Source organism: Silene latifolia, chromosome 1, assembly GCF_048544455.1.
Source record: "Silene latifolia isolate original U9 population chromosome 1, ASM4854445v1, whole genome shotgun sequence".
NCBI classification, from domain to species: Eukaryota; Viridiplantae; Streptophyta; class Magnoliopsida; order Caryophyllales; family Caryophyllaceae; genus Silene; species Silene latifolia.
The window spans coordinates 103,140,715-103,152,059 of NC_133526.1; the positions used below are offsets into that span (position 1 = coordinate 103,140,715).

Consider the following 11,345-nt stretch of genomic DNA (forward strand, 5'->3'; position numbering starts at 1 on the left):
TTTAAAATGCCGAGTCGGAATGTTCTAGAATATTCCCTATATTTATTCCCCATCAAATTTTATATCTTTTTGTAAAATATCTTCCGTATATCATATTTTACGTAATAAGGAAGTATAGATCTACCGCAATTCCATAACAGAATCGTGGAAATCTTTCTTCCGGGGGAGGAAACCTCTGGGGAAATGACGCAGCAGATGTTGCGCCTCTTTGGAGAACCGCAGCAGCTACTGCGCCTCTTCCCCAGCCTTGTTTGGCTGTTTACAAAATATTTCCGTGATTTCTTTCCAAAGTTTGTGTCATTCCAAAACTCTTCACATTTTTTGGTATAAATAGAGACCTCCGGTCTCCATATTTTTCACACGAGTGTCCGCCCTTCTCTTCTCCCTTTGCATTGTAGACCTTGCTCTAAGCTTTCCACACCTACGTGCTTGATCAGTCGACCACGTAAGCTCAAATCATTCTGAGTACCAGTCACGTTGCATGACCGACCAATTTGACCACTACACATCAATCAATCAGTTAATCTAAAATCCTCTAACAAGGGCACTTTCTACATACATGCGAGTCGAGCAATCACTAACGTTAACTTAGTTAATCTCGTTCTGTCAAACATGTAAGTCTGAGGGTATAAATCTCACTTTTAATTTATGTTTTTATTTTTGTACCACTAATATAAGATTCACGTCAAAAGTATACTCAAAACCAATTTTAAAAAGCCTTTTGTAAAACCATTTTTACAAAACAGCGGAAATCAGACGTTAAGAAGAAGTGCAGCAGCAGCTGCGCCTCTTCAAAAAGTCGCAGCGTATGTTGCGCCTCTTCCAGAGGCTGCTTGTTGCTCCTACTCTTCTTCTTCTTCCTCGGGTTTCCACTGTTTTGCCTTTTTCGTCTTATTTTCTTATTTTCTTTCACCTTTCGGTACATAAGCATCTTTCAATAATTCTTTTTTAAACATGACGCTTTATTAAGACTTAAATCCCTTATAATTCAATATTTGCGGGTTTTCGTCACTAAATCAAACCCGGATTGAGGAACTCGATTTGTCCATATCAAGTTTCTGGTATTCGTATTTTGTACATACCTTTTTTATATTTCGTTCTGTTTCGTTTTCCAATCGTCTTAAACCCAAGTTTAGTAATAAATCAATTCCGGCACCGCAAATAAAATCTAACTTGTTTTAATTCGTTTTAATCTGTTTTTTATCGCTTTTATGACGGTTACAGATGTACATAACCTGCTAAATCACTTTTACTCGAGTTCCCAATCAATAAATTGATCTTAAACTTACCAATGAACATTAACTGATTGCGGTTTTGACTTCACAGACAGAGCTCAACTCCAGAACAGACGCAGGAGGAGTTGCGCCCCTGTTCTGAGGTGATTTCTGTCCCTGAACTCGTTTTCGCCTTGACGTAGCTTCTAATTACGTGTTTAATTAACTAGTAATCGTAGTATCGCCCCTAATCTGACCTATTTTATTACATTAAATTCTAACCTTTTCTTTTTCCTCTTTTTTTTCATCTTCAAATTCCGTTTCAAGTGTATTTTTGACGTAAATCAATTAACCGTTGTAATCCATTGTAATTTTAATTATTGCAATTTATTTATTTACCATAGTTATTGTTATGTATGATTTATTTACTTGTCTTTCGCATGTAATCAATTCTAACCACCAACTTCGACCCCAATTGAGTGCTAAATTACATGTTGACCGACATAGTTTAATTTACATGCTATTATTAATCTGTGGATGTTGCATTGCACGCATATAATCGACAACATATCAAATATAAATAACTTCCCTAATCATTAGTAGAGGCCGCTATTGAGGCGGACAGGATTAGGTGTTCAGTAAAAGGACTTCCTAATACGTACCCTCACCCGTTACTCCAGATCTCTGTGAACATCCGTGTTCATTGTCATCCACGAGAGTCATTCTAGATATAGAATGCTAAGGGTAACGAGTTCTTAGTGTTTATGTCACTACTTTGTGTCTTGACATGGCACGAGGTATTCGAACGATTCTAATTTCCCATAAAAATTGGTGGCGACTCCACAAATGCACGCTTATTTCAAGTGCCTCGGCGCGTGCCGCGATGTGGCCCATGTCCACAGTTAGTCGGTCGTCTTCTCTACCTAACCATTACGAGGCCTGATTTAGTTTATGCGGTGCATATATTTGATGCGACCATAATTGGCGCATATTTAGCCCCCGAATTACCATTGTTTCTATGCTTTTTAGTGCCTATTTGGGTCATTTCTTATCTTTAGTTCTTTGTTTTGCATATTCTTTGAGATTTTGATCCCTTGGTAGGAAAGGAGTAAGAATCTTGCATTTTCATGGCAAAACAAGGCTAAATTGATCATATTCAATGACCAAGCATCAAGGAGAGACAAGACTAGAAGGCCTTTGTACATAGCATAGTAGAAGAGCATTGTTGAGAAAAGGATCCTTGAGTCCCCAAGGAAATCCCCAAGGAATTCATGAAGAAAAGGGAAGAAAAAGAAGAAGGAAAGTTGCTGAACTACAATCCGAACGGATTGTAGAGAATCCGTCCGTCCTCGCCAGTCCGAGCGTCCTCACCAGGAATCCGCTCGGATTCCCCATGCCCAGTCCGAGCGTCTTGTTCCTTGATCCGCTCGGATCGTCCATCCCAGATCCGGCCGTCCCGACTCCCAGCCGCACGGATCACAGCACAGCACAGTTTCGTCCTTCAAGCTACGAAATGGAGAAGCCCTTCTCTCGAATAATCCCGGAGGCTCCTTGCTCAACTTAAAAAGTGTAATTACTAGTTTAGCCCTTAGTTAACCCTAATGCATCCTCCCTAATTTTCACTATAAATACCCCATTAGTCTAATTAGAGGAGCATGTTCTTCTTATCAATAATTAGAGTAGTTAATATCAATCAAATCTCTCTTAAATATTGTAATCAAATATTAATCAAGTTTTAATCCAAGTTTTAGTTCTTTAATATCTCTCTTGTTCTTACTTTATTTTGGGTAATTGAAGATTATTTGGGTTATTATTGGGAGATTGACAACCTCTCAATCTATGATTCAAGTACTTCTATTATTCTTGCTTTATTATTGGAATCATTAGTAGGTATAATCTCTTAATCCCTTTTTAATTATTGCTAATTACTTTCATTTATTCATCATGTTTCATTATGTTAGTATGATTGACAACCTTTCTAGCATGATCAATATGATAATGAGTGAGTAGTCTCTTAGCTAGGGTTTAATGGGTGATTAGGGGAAACCAACATGGGGAATGATTCATGCTTAAATTAATATGCTTTCATATCTTATTTGCTTGCTTGTTTTGATCTTAATACATGCACATGTTATATTTGATGAAATGCTAAGCCTATGAATCCTTGCATTTACTATCATCTTCTATCCTTTCAACTTGACTTGTAAGACATAACCCAACTCGAGTCTTGTTAGACCATGCATGTGTTAAGTAGGGAAGATTAAGTCGACTTGTAGGTGTTGTACAATCCAAGAGATTCGGCTCCGGGACCCAAACTTTCCTAGGATTGTAAGATATAACCCAACTCAATCCATCACAACAATAATTGCTTGCTTATAATTTGAGAACATGTTTGTATGATCATATCCCATGATTCCCCTATGAACCCATGACACCCTAGTGCTTTTAATCTATTGTTTACACCCCTTATTTTATTTATCTTGTTAGTTTATTTTCATTGCTATTTTAGTTTAGTAACCTTCTACATCAACCCAATTTGTGACACCCCTAGACACCACTAGTTACAATAGAATCTTCATTTCAATACCCGTCCCTTGGGATCCGACCTTTACTTGCCTCTTTACTAATTGTAGAGTTGTTTGTGAAGTATAAATTGTGTTTTGTATCGACCATTGACCAACGACCACATATGCTTAATTGTGAACACCAAATGGCTCCGATCAAAAATGGCGCCGTTGCCGGGGACGGTGTTTAATTGATTTAAGATTTCTTTTATTGTTTTTAGTTGTGTCTTTTTCACCTTGGGGAAGTAAAACTCCTCATGGTTTGCTCTAATTGTTTTCTAGTTGTTTGATATTTTGCATGTCTAGAAGGTTACAAAGAGATTTGTTACCTTTTGACCGTGAAATCGAAGGAACCTTGACGAATAATAGGAGACTTGTTAGGAGGAATTTGGGAGGTGTTGGTGAAGTTGTTCAACCCACTAGTGAGTTTGTCAATCCTTTCGCAATAGAAGGAGAAGAGAACCCATTAAACAATACCACACAAAATCCACCTACAATGCCTAAATTCTCGTCACACTCTATACCCACCGAGGAGGATTTACCAAATGGTACTCCTACCCCACAACATCTTACCGGAAACTTTATTGCCAAGTCCGCCTTCATCCAACTAGTTGAGAGGAGCCAATTCGGGGGAATGCCTAGTGAGGACCCTCATTCTCATATGGAAACATTTTGTGATTATTGTGAAGCTATCTCTCAAACGGGCGTGACTCAAGACCAAATAAGATGGGTCTTATTTCCTTTTTCGTTAATCGGCACCGCAAAGCAATGGTTGAAGGGCCTTGATAAGGCCACCCTTGGAATAGATTCTTGGAAGAAGCTAGCTCTAGCTTTCTACAAAAAATTCTACCCACCGGAAAAGACAAATATGCTAAGAGCTCAAATTACGGGTTTTAAGCAAAGGGATGAAGAGTCTTTGTATGAAGCTTGGGAGCGGTTCAAAGGTATTTGTCGCTCATGTCCTCACCATGGACTTAGCGAATGGTTTTTAGTGCAACAATTTTGGAATGGTTTATATGAAGATTCAAGGAACATTCTCAATATGGCATCAAATGGAATGTTCACCGAAGTTGATGACAATCAAACATGGAACAAGATTGAGGAAATGGCGGTCCATAATTCGCAATATAGTAGGCCTCGCAAGGCTACTAGAGGAGGAAAGTATGAAGTGGACACCGTTACTCAATTGGGTGCTCAACTTAGTGCTCACATTGACACAATCAACTTGAAGTTTGAACAAGCTATGGCTAGACTTGAGGAAAGCTCAAAATCATCAAAGCATCATGTCAATGCCATGACGGCATCCTCATCAATCCCAAGCGGGATATGTGAGAATTGTGGAACCTTGGGTCATGACTCAAGTGAATGTAGGGGAACAACCGAGCAAGTCAATGCTTTCCAAGCTTACAAAAGTGGCACCCCTTATTCAAATTTTTACAATGAAAACACCAAGTTCCATCCAAATCTCTCATACAAGAGCCAAAATGTCCAAAACCCTCAAACTACATACACTCCACCACCCATGAGAAATCAAAATCAAAGACCCTTTTTCAATCAAAACCAAGGCTACCAAAATCAAAATCCATACAATCACCACAATGACCAAAGTTTTGATGTCCAAAAAGCGGTCATTCAAATGCAAAAAAATCAACATGAATTTTTCACCCAAATGCAAAAGGATAGCCAAGCAAAGGACACCACCATCAACAACATTCTAGCTCACACCAAGATGTTGGAAACACAATTGACCCAACTAGCATCTTCAAACTCGCAAAGACAAAAGGGGCAATTACCACCTCAAGGTAATCCCCCTAGGCATGAAACGGTTAGTGCCATTCACTTGAGAAGTGGTACAAGATATGAGGCACCGAAGAAGCAAGTTGAGGATGAAGTTGTGAGAGCTAGTGAGAATGAAGTTGTGGTGCAAGGTCCCAAAGAAGGGGAATCATCAAAAGAAGAAAGTTCAAAGAAAAATGAAGACAAAGCCAAAGAAAAGGAGCCACTTGTGATTAGACTTCCTTTTCCAAGTCGTCAAGCCAAGCCCAAATTTGATGATCAACTTGGAAAGTTCATGGAAATTGTGAAGAACTTAGAAGTCTCAATTCCTTTCACGGAATTAATCAATCACGTTCCGGCCTATGCAAAGTACATGAAAGATATCCTCACAAAGAAGAAGTCAATCCGGAAACTTGAGACTATCGCCTTCACCAAGGTGAGTAGTGCAATTCTTCAAGGGAGTTCACCTCCAAAGTTAAAGGATCCGGGAAGCTTCTCAATACCGTGTACCATTGGCGACACAACGATCAACAAAGCCTTATGTGATCTAGGGGCTAGTGTGAGTGTCATGCCGTACTCGGTAAGTAAAAGGTTGGGAATGGGAGAGCTTAAATGTACCAATATCACTCTTCAAATGGCAGATAGATCGACGAAGACACCATTAGGGAGATGGGAAGATGTCCCCGTGCGAATTGGGAAGTTTTTCATCCCGGTGGACTTTGTCATAGTTGATATGGAGGAAGATTCCAACATTCCAATCATCTTAGGAAGACCTTTCCTACACACCGCGGGTGCGGTGATTGATGTGAAACATGGAGAGCTCACTCTAGAAGTGGGAGATGAAAGCATAACTTTTAATCTTGACAAGACCATGAGAGCTCCTCGTTTGCATGAGCCATGTTTCATTATTGATCATTATAGCCGGAAAGATGAGAAGAAGAAATCGAAACTCCAATGGAGGAAGAAAGTCGAAGATGCTCCATTCAAAGAGCAAGTGAATTGTGAAAAGGAGAGCTTGAAAAGCTCATCAAAATCAACCAAGGAAGAAGATGATGGCCTCATTGGCCAAGAGAAGAAATTGGGAGAGTTGTCTCCATCCAAGCAAGAGATTTTCAATGATCAACTCAATGAAGTTTGTGGTCTTTGGGACGACGAATTTGAAGGGATCTTTAATCCCTACATTGGGCATGCCATCGATCATGATCAACAACAAGGGCCACGGTCTATTGAGGACCTCTACCACAACAATGAACAAGCGTTTAATTACTTCTTCGAGGTGTTGAGCAACATCAACAACACCTTGAACATGCCCCCTTGACATCTCATCAAGAATGAGAGTTTGGTGGAGTCCTCCCTAAACCACCACTTGTAAATATTTCTAACTCCCTAACTTACATTTAATTTTTGTATTGCATTTTTTGTCATTTTTGGATTTTATTTACTTTGATCAAAATAATTGTCATGAAAAGAGAGAAGTGAGGGAGGGACTAATGATTTTAATTGATGTGTAGTGCTTTACCTTAGTGTGGGGATGGTAATTGCCTAGGCTATTCATGCCTTAGTAGTGCCCCCGCAATGAAGAACACAAGATTTGAAAGAAAGAAAGAAAGAATGATAAGGGAATGCGTTGGTGCACGGATGGAACTGAGTCCGTGTACACAAGGACCAATCCGAGCGGATTACTAAGAATCCGTCCGTCTGCAGAGGATCCGAGCGTCCTGCTGAGAAGACGCCCGTCTTGGGCTGAGCTGAAAACTGCAAATTCTTGACTGTTGAAGAGTCCGAGCGGATTTCTGGAAAGACGCCCGTCTCCCAGAATCCGTCCGTCTTGTGGACAATCCGCCCGTCTTGCAGCTGAAGAAAAACAAAGAAAAATCTCTGGACAAGAATCCGTCCGTCCTGCACGAAATCCGCCCGTCTCATCTCGGGAAGAATCCGAGCGGATTCCCCAATCCGCCCGTCTCTAGGCGGGATTTTTGAAAATTTGAAGCTGAAGAATCCGTGCGGATTGCGCCTAATCCGCACGGATTGTCCCTGCGTCCTAATATTGTCGAGTTCTTTAAATACCCACCCCACCTTCATTCATTCATTCATTCACTCATAAACACTACCCATAACATCAAAACCCTCATCCTCTCCATCTCAAAAACAAAAACCCTCAACAAAACTCACCAAAATCAAATCAAACCATCTTTCAAATAACAAATCAATCACTCCATCTTCATTAACAATCAAAACCAAGCACAAAATCTTCACCTTCGAATTGATTTTTGTTCTCATAAAGGCAAAGCCTTTCACTTTCAAAATCGATTTGGGCATTCTACAAATTGAAGATTTTTGATCTTTTTCTTGGTTAGCTCATCAAATGGCAAGAACGAAGGGAGCAACAAAAGCAAAAGCAAAGGCACCAAAGACTACAACTCTCTCTCAAAGGCAAAAAGCTCTACAAATGAAGAAAGCTTTGGCAATGGTGGTATCAACACCAAGCTTGGAAGTGCAACCACCTCAACAAATTTCTATGGAAGCATCACCCTCTACTCCGGTAATTAATCAACTCTTGCATTACCCGGAGGTAACATTCATTTCCGATTCCCATAGAAATACATTTGTCAAGTTTGCTATGAAACAAATTCAATCCACCAAATTCATATGCCAAGATGCTTTAGAGAAGTTGGGTGTTCTTGAACAAACAAGAGTCTTTTTCAATGCCATGAGTTTAAAGAATTTGTTTGAAATGAAGGAAGTAACATACTCCTCCCTTGTCTTGGAATTCTTAAGTTCTTTAAAAGTGACAAAAGTTGAGAATAGGGAAAATATTGAGTTTCGTCTAGCTAACACTAGTAGACGCATTACCTTTCCGGAATTGGGTGAAATTTTGGGTCTTAGCGATGAACATAAATTTTATAAGCAATATGGGAAGTATGATCCCGAGCCTCTTTGGGAGGCAATCTCCGGGAAGCAATTTGTAGATTTTAAAGCTTGTCGTGCTCTTTTGGTCCATCATCCGGGCATAAGAATATGGCACAAAATTGTGGGAAATACCATAATTGCTAGGAAAGACACCAATCATTTCACGGGACTCGATTTTATTCTCCTTGAATCAACTTTGAATATTGGAAGAATTCACACCAAGCCTTACAATTCTTTGAGGCTATTGGTTGATAGATGGCTCCATGTAGATAGTGGGAATAAGGGTCAAACCGTAATTGTTAATGGCGGCCTTGTCACGGTCCTAGCCAAGCACTTTGATCCTAATTTCAATAAGGATAACAAGTACAAGGCTAAGGATGGTGGCCATCTTATTGATATGTCCACCTTGATTAACAAGTTTAAGTGGGTTGCTCACAATCCCCTTGATACCAAGTATGGGTGGCTTACAAGTGAGGCTCGATCATTCACCCTACCCGCAAAAATTTGCCGTCTTAGTGTCCACCGGACCAACTATTTACTTCCCCTATCCAAGGAAGCCGAGTACATCATTCAACAACAAAAGGGTGATCATGAAACTCCCTCCTCTTCCATTGTTATACCACCTTACCCCTATGATTATGAAGAGTTCAAACCGCAAGGAGTTGAAATTGGAAAAGATTATGTCACTCTTCTAATGCAAGCCATGCACAAGCAAGCTTATGAAGATCGGAAGAATGCATACTTGGCTCAATATCCTCCCCTCCTACATCTAGCTAGGCAAGGACTCCTTGATCCATCTTGTCCTTTGCCTAGTTGGGCGGATAGAGAAGCCTTATTTCCGGGTGCATCTAGGGACTTGGTGGAAGACAATGAGGTTGTTGGAAATGATGAGGAATTTGATGATAACATTGAGGAAGAAGCAAGTGGAGATGAAGAAAGAGATGGTGAAGATAATGATGAGGAAGATAGTGATGAGGAAAGCAAAGAAGAAAGTGCCAAGGAAAGTGGCAATGTGACCACTTCTCATGAGGGAAGTGATGGTGATAGTAGCATGATGGAAGACTAGCCTTGGAGATTCCTACTCTCCCACGGTTTGTCTATATCTCTTTGTATTTTATTTCATTTTGATCATTGTTGGTTTGGTCCTAGCAACATCAAAGGACTCACACCTCGGTTCCTTTGAGGTGCCCTTTTATTGTTCCCACTTTTGTAAAATCCAAAATGACAATCTAGTCTCATGCATAGCATAGCATGTGCATGAACTCCCCCATGCTTTGACATTAGCAATAGTGTCTTACTTGGTTTGGGGAAGTTAATGCATACGCAACGGGAGGTAATTTAAATTATCCTCTCCGTCATAACAAAAACCATGCATCATGTAGTATAGCTTAGTGTAGAATTGCATTTAGTATAGAAAATCATGCATCATCTTTGCATAATTTCCATCATTTTGGCCATTGAGGACAATGCCCATATTAGTGTGGGGATGGGAATTCTAACACTTAACTTTTATTCAAAAACCATAAAAATTGAAAAAATTTCAAAAATCATAAAAATTTAAAAATTGAAAAAACCAAAAACAAGTTCATTTCCCTTGTATATATTGTGTTTGTTCATCCTTGTTCACTTTGATTGACTACGCCACATCCGAGACATGAGGATATTGAAGACCGCATGGTATGATCTTTCCAATCTCCTTTTTCCTCTTTATGTTAATGACTATGTGGCTTTATTTTGATTGATGCGGTAAAAACAATGTGAACTTAGGATTGCATCTAGTTTATTTGGCATATTAGTTGGTAGAATCATATGCATTAGGATGTATATATGTTAGTTGCATCATGGCATGTAGTTGCATGTTAGAAAAATTTTGCGAAACCGTCTATTTGGGAAGCTTGACAAGTGTAAATAGGCCCTAGTAGATGCTTTTTCTTCTTAAGACTTTGCTTGTTAGAATGCTTGTAAAACACCCTAGGATGTGTCATGCTAGTATCCTTTGACCCATGGATTAAGGCCGAGTCAAGAGTACCTTTTGGTGTGATAACTCCTTGGCTACCGTTTATTCCAAGGTGACCCTTGAAACCATGCATACTTCCATCATTCATCCATGTTCTACCACATTTTTGTCATCAAAGGGAATGGGCACAAAACAAAAAGAAATCAATTTGAGTTCAACGAAATGAAAAGTGAAAGAAAGTTTGCAAAAAAAAAAAATGCATCAAATGAAAAGAGGAGCAAAAATAGACTCCTAAAAGCTTCAAATACAAGGCACCCTCGTTACTAATTGGGGTGACTTTGAAAATGTTCAAAAACAAATGCAAAAAGTTGTCAAGTATTGAAAAGCCAAAAATCAAAAAGAAATGGCAAAAAGAAAGTGTTCTCAAAAAGTTATATGCCACAAGAAATTGGGGGGAAAAACAACAAAACAAAAGCAAACTCCCAAAATGAAACTCAATATCTATTGATCCCTTTATCCATCATATCCATTTTTGTGCATGGTAGAGAGGGGACGACCCTTCTTCTTGTCTAGGCAAGAGGGGGAATTCCGCGATCCTCCAGTGTCTCTAACACCATAGGGAGTCTACTCTTGACAAAAGCATTTAACGATTGAGGACAAAGGTACCCTAGCTTGACACAATTTGGAGGTGATTTATTGGTATCCTTCTAGGCTTAGTAGTTTGAAGAAATTGCATCTATGAAGGAGTGTGTACCCTTGAATTGCTTCCCTTGTAGATAATTTCCGCCACTTAGATGAGGAAAGTGGCTATTCTTTTTGTAGATGCATCCATTATGTGTTTTTGTGTGCTTTAATGTTTGGATGTGTCGCCATTTTGGCAAGATCCACCTTGCCTTGCAAGAAGGCATCCTACCTCATGGTTGT

At 39.5% G+C, this 11,345-nt stretch overlaps 1 non-coding gene across 1 annotated transcript; it reads right to left on the reverse strand.

Annotated features, from left to right (window-relative positions):
- Nucleotides 1–4,646: 4,646 nt before the first annotated feature.
- On the reverse strand, nucleotides 4,647–4,753 carry LOC141618323 (small nucleolar RNA R71). The gene has a single exon (XR_012531362.1). It is a non-coding gene; the product is annotated as a small nucleolar RNA R71 (small nucleolar RNA).
- Nucleotides 4,754–11,345: the final 6,592 nt, after the last annotated feature.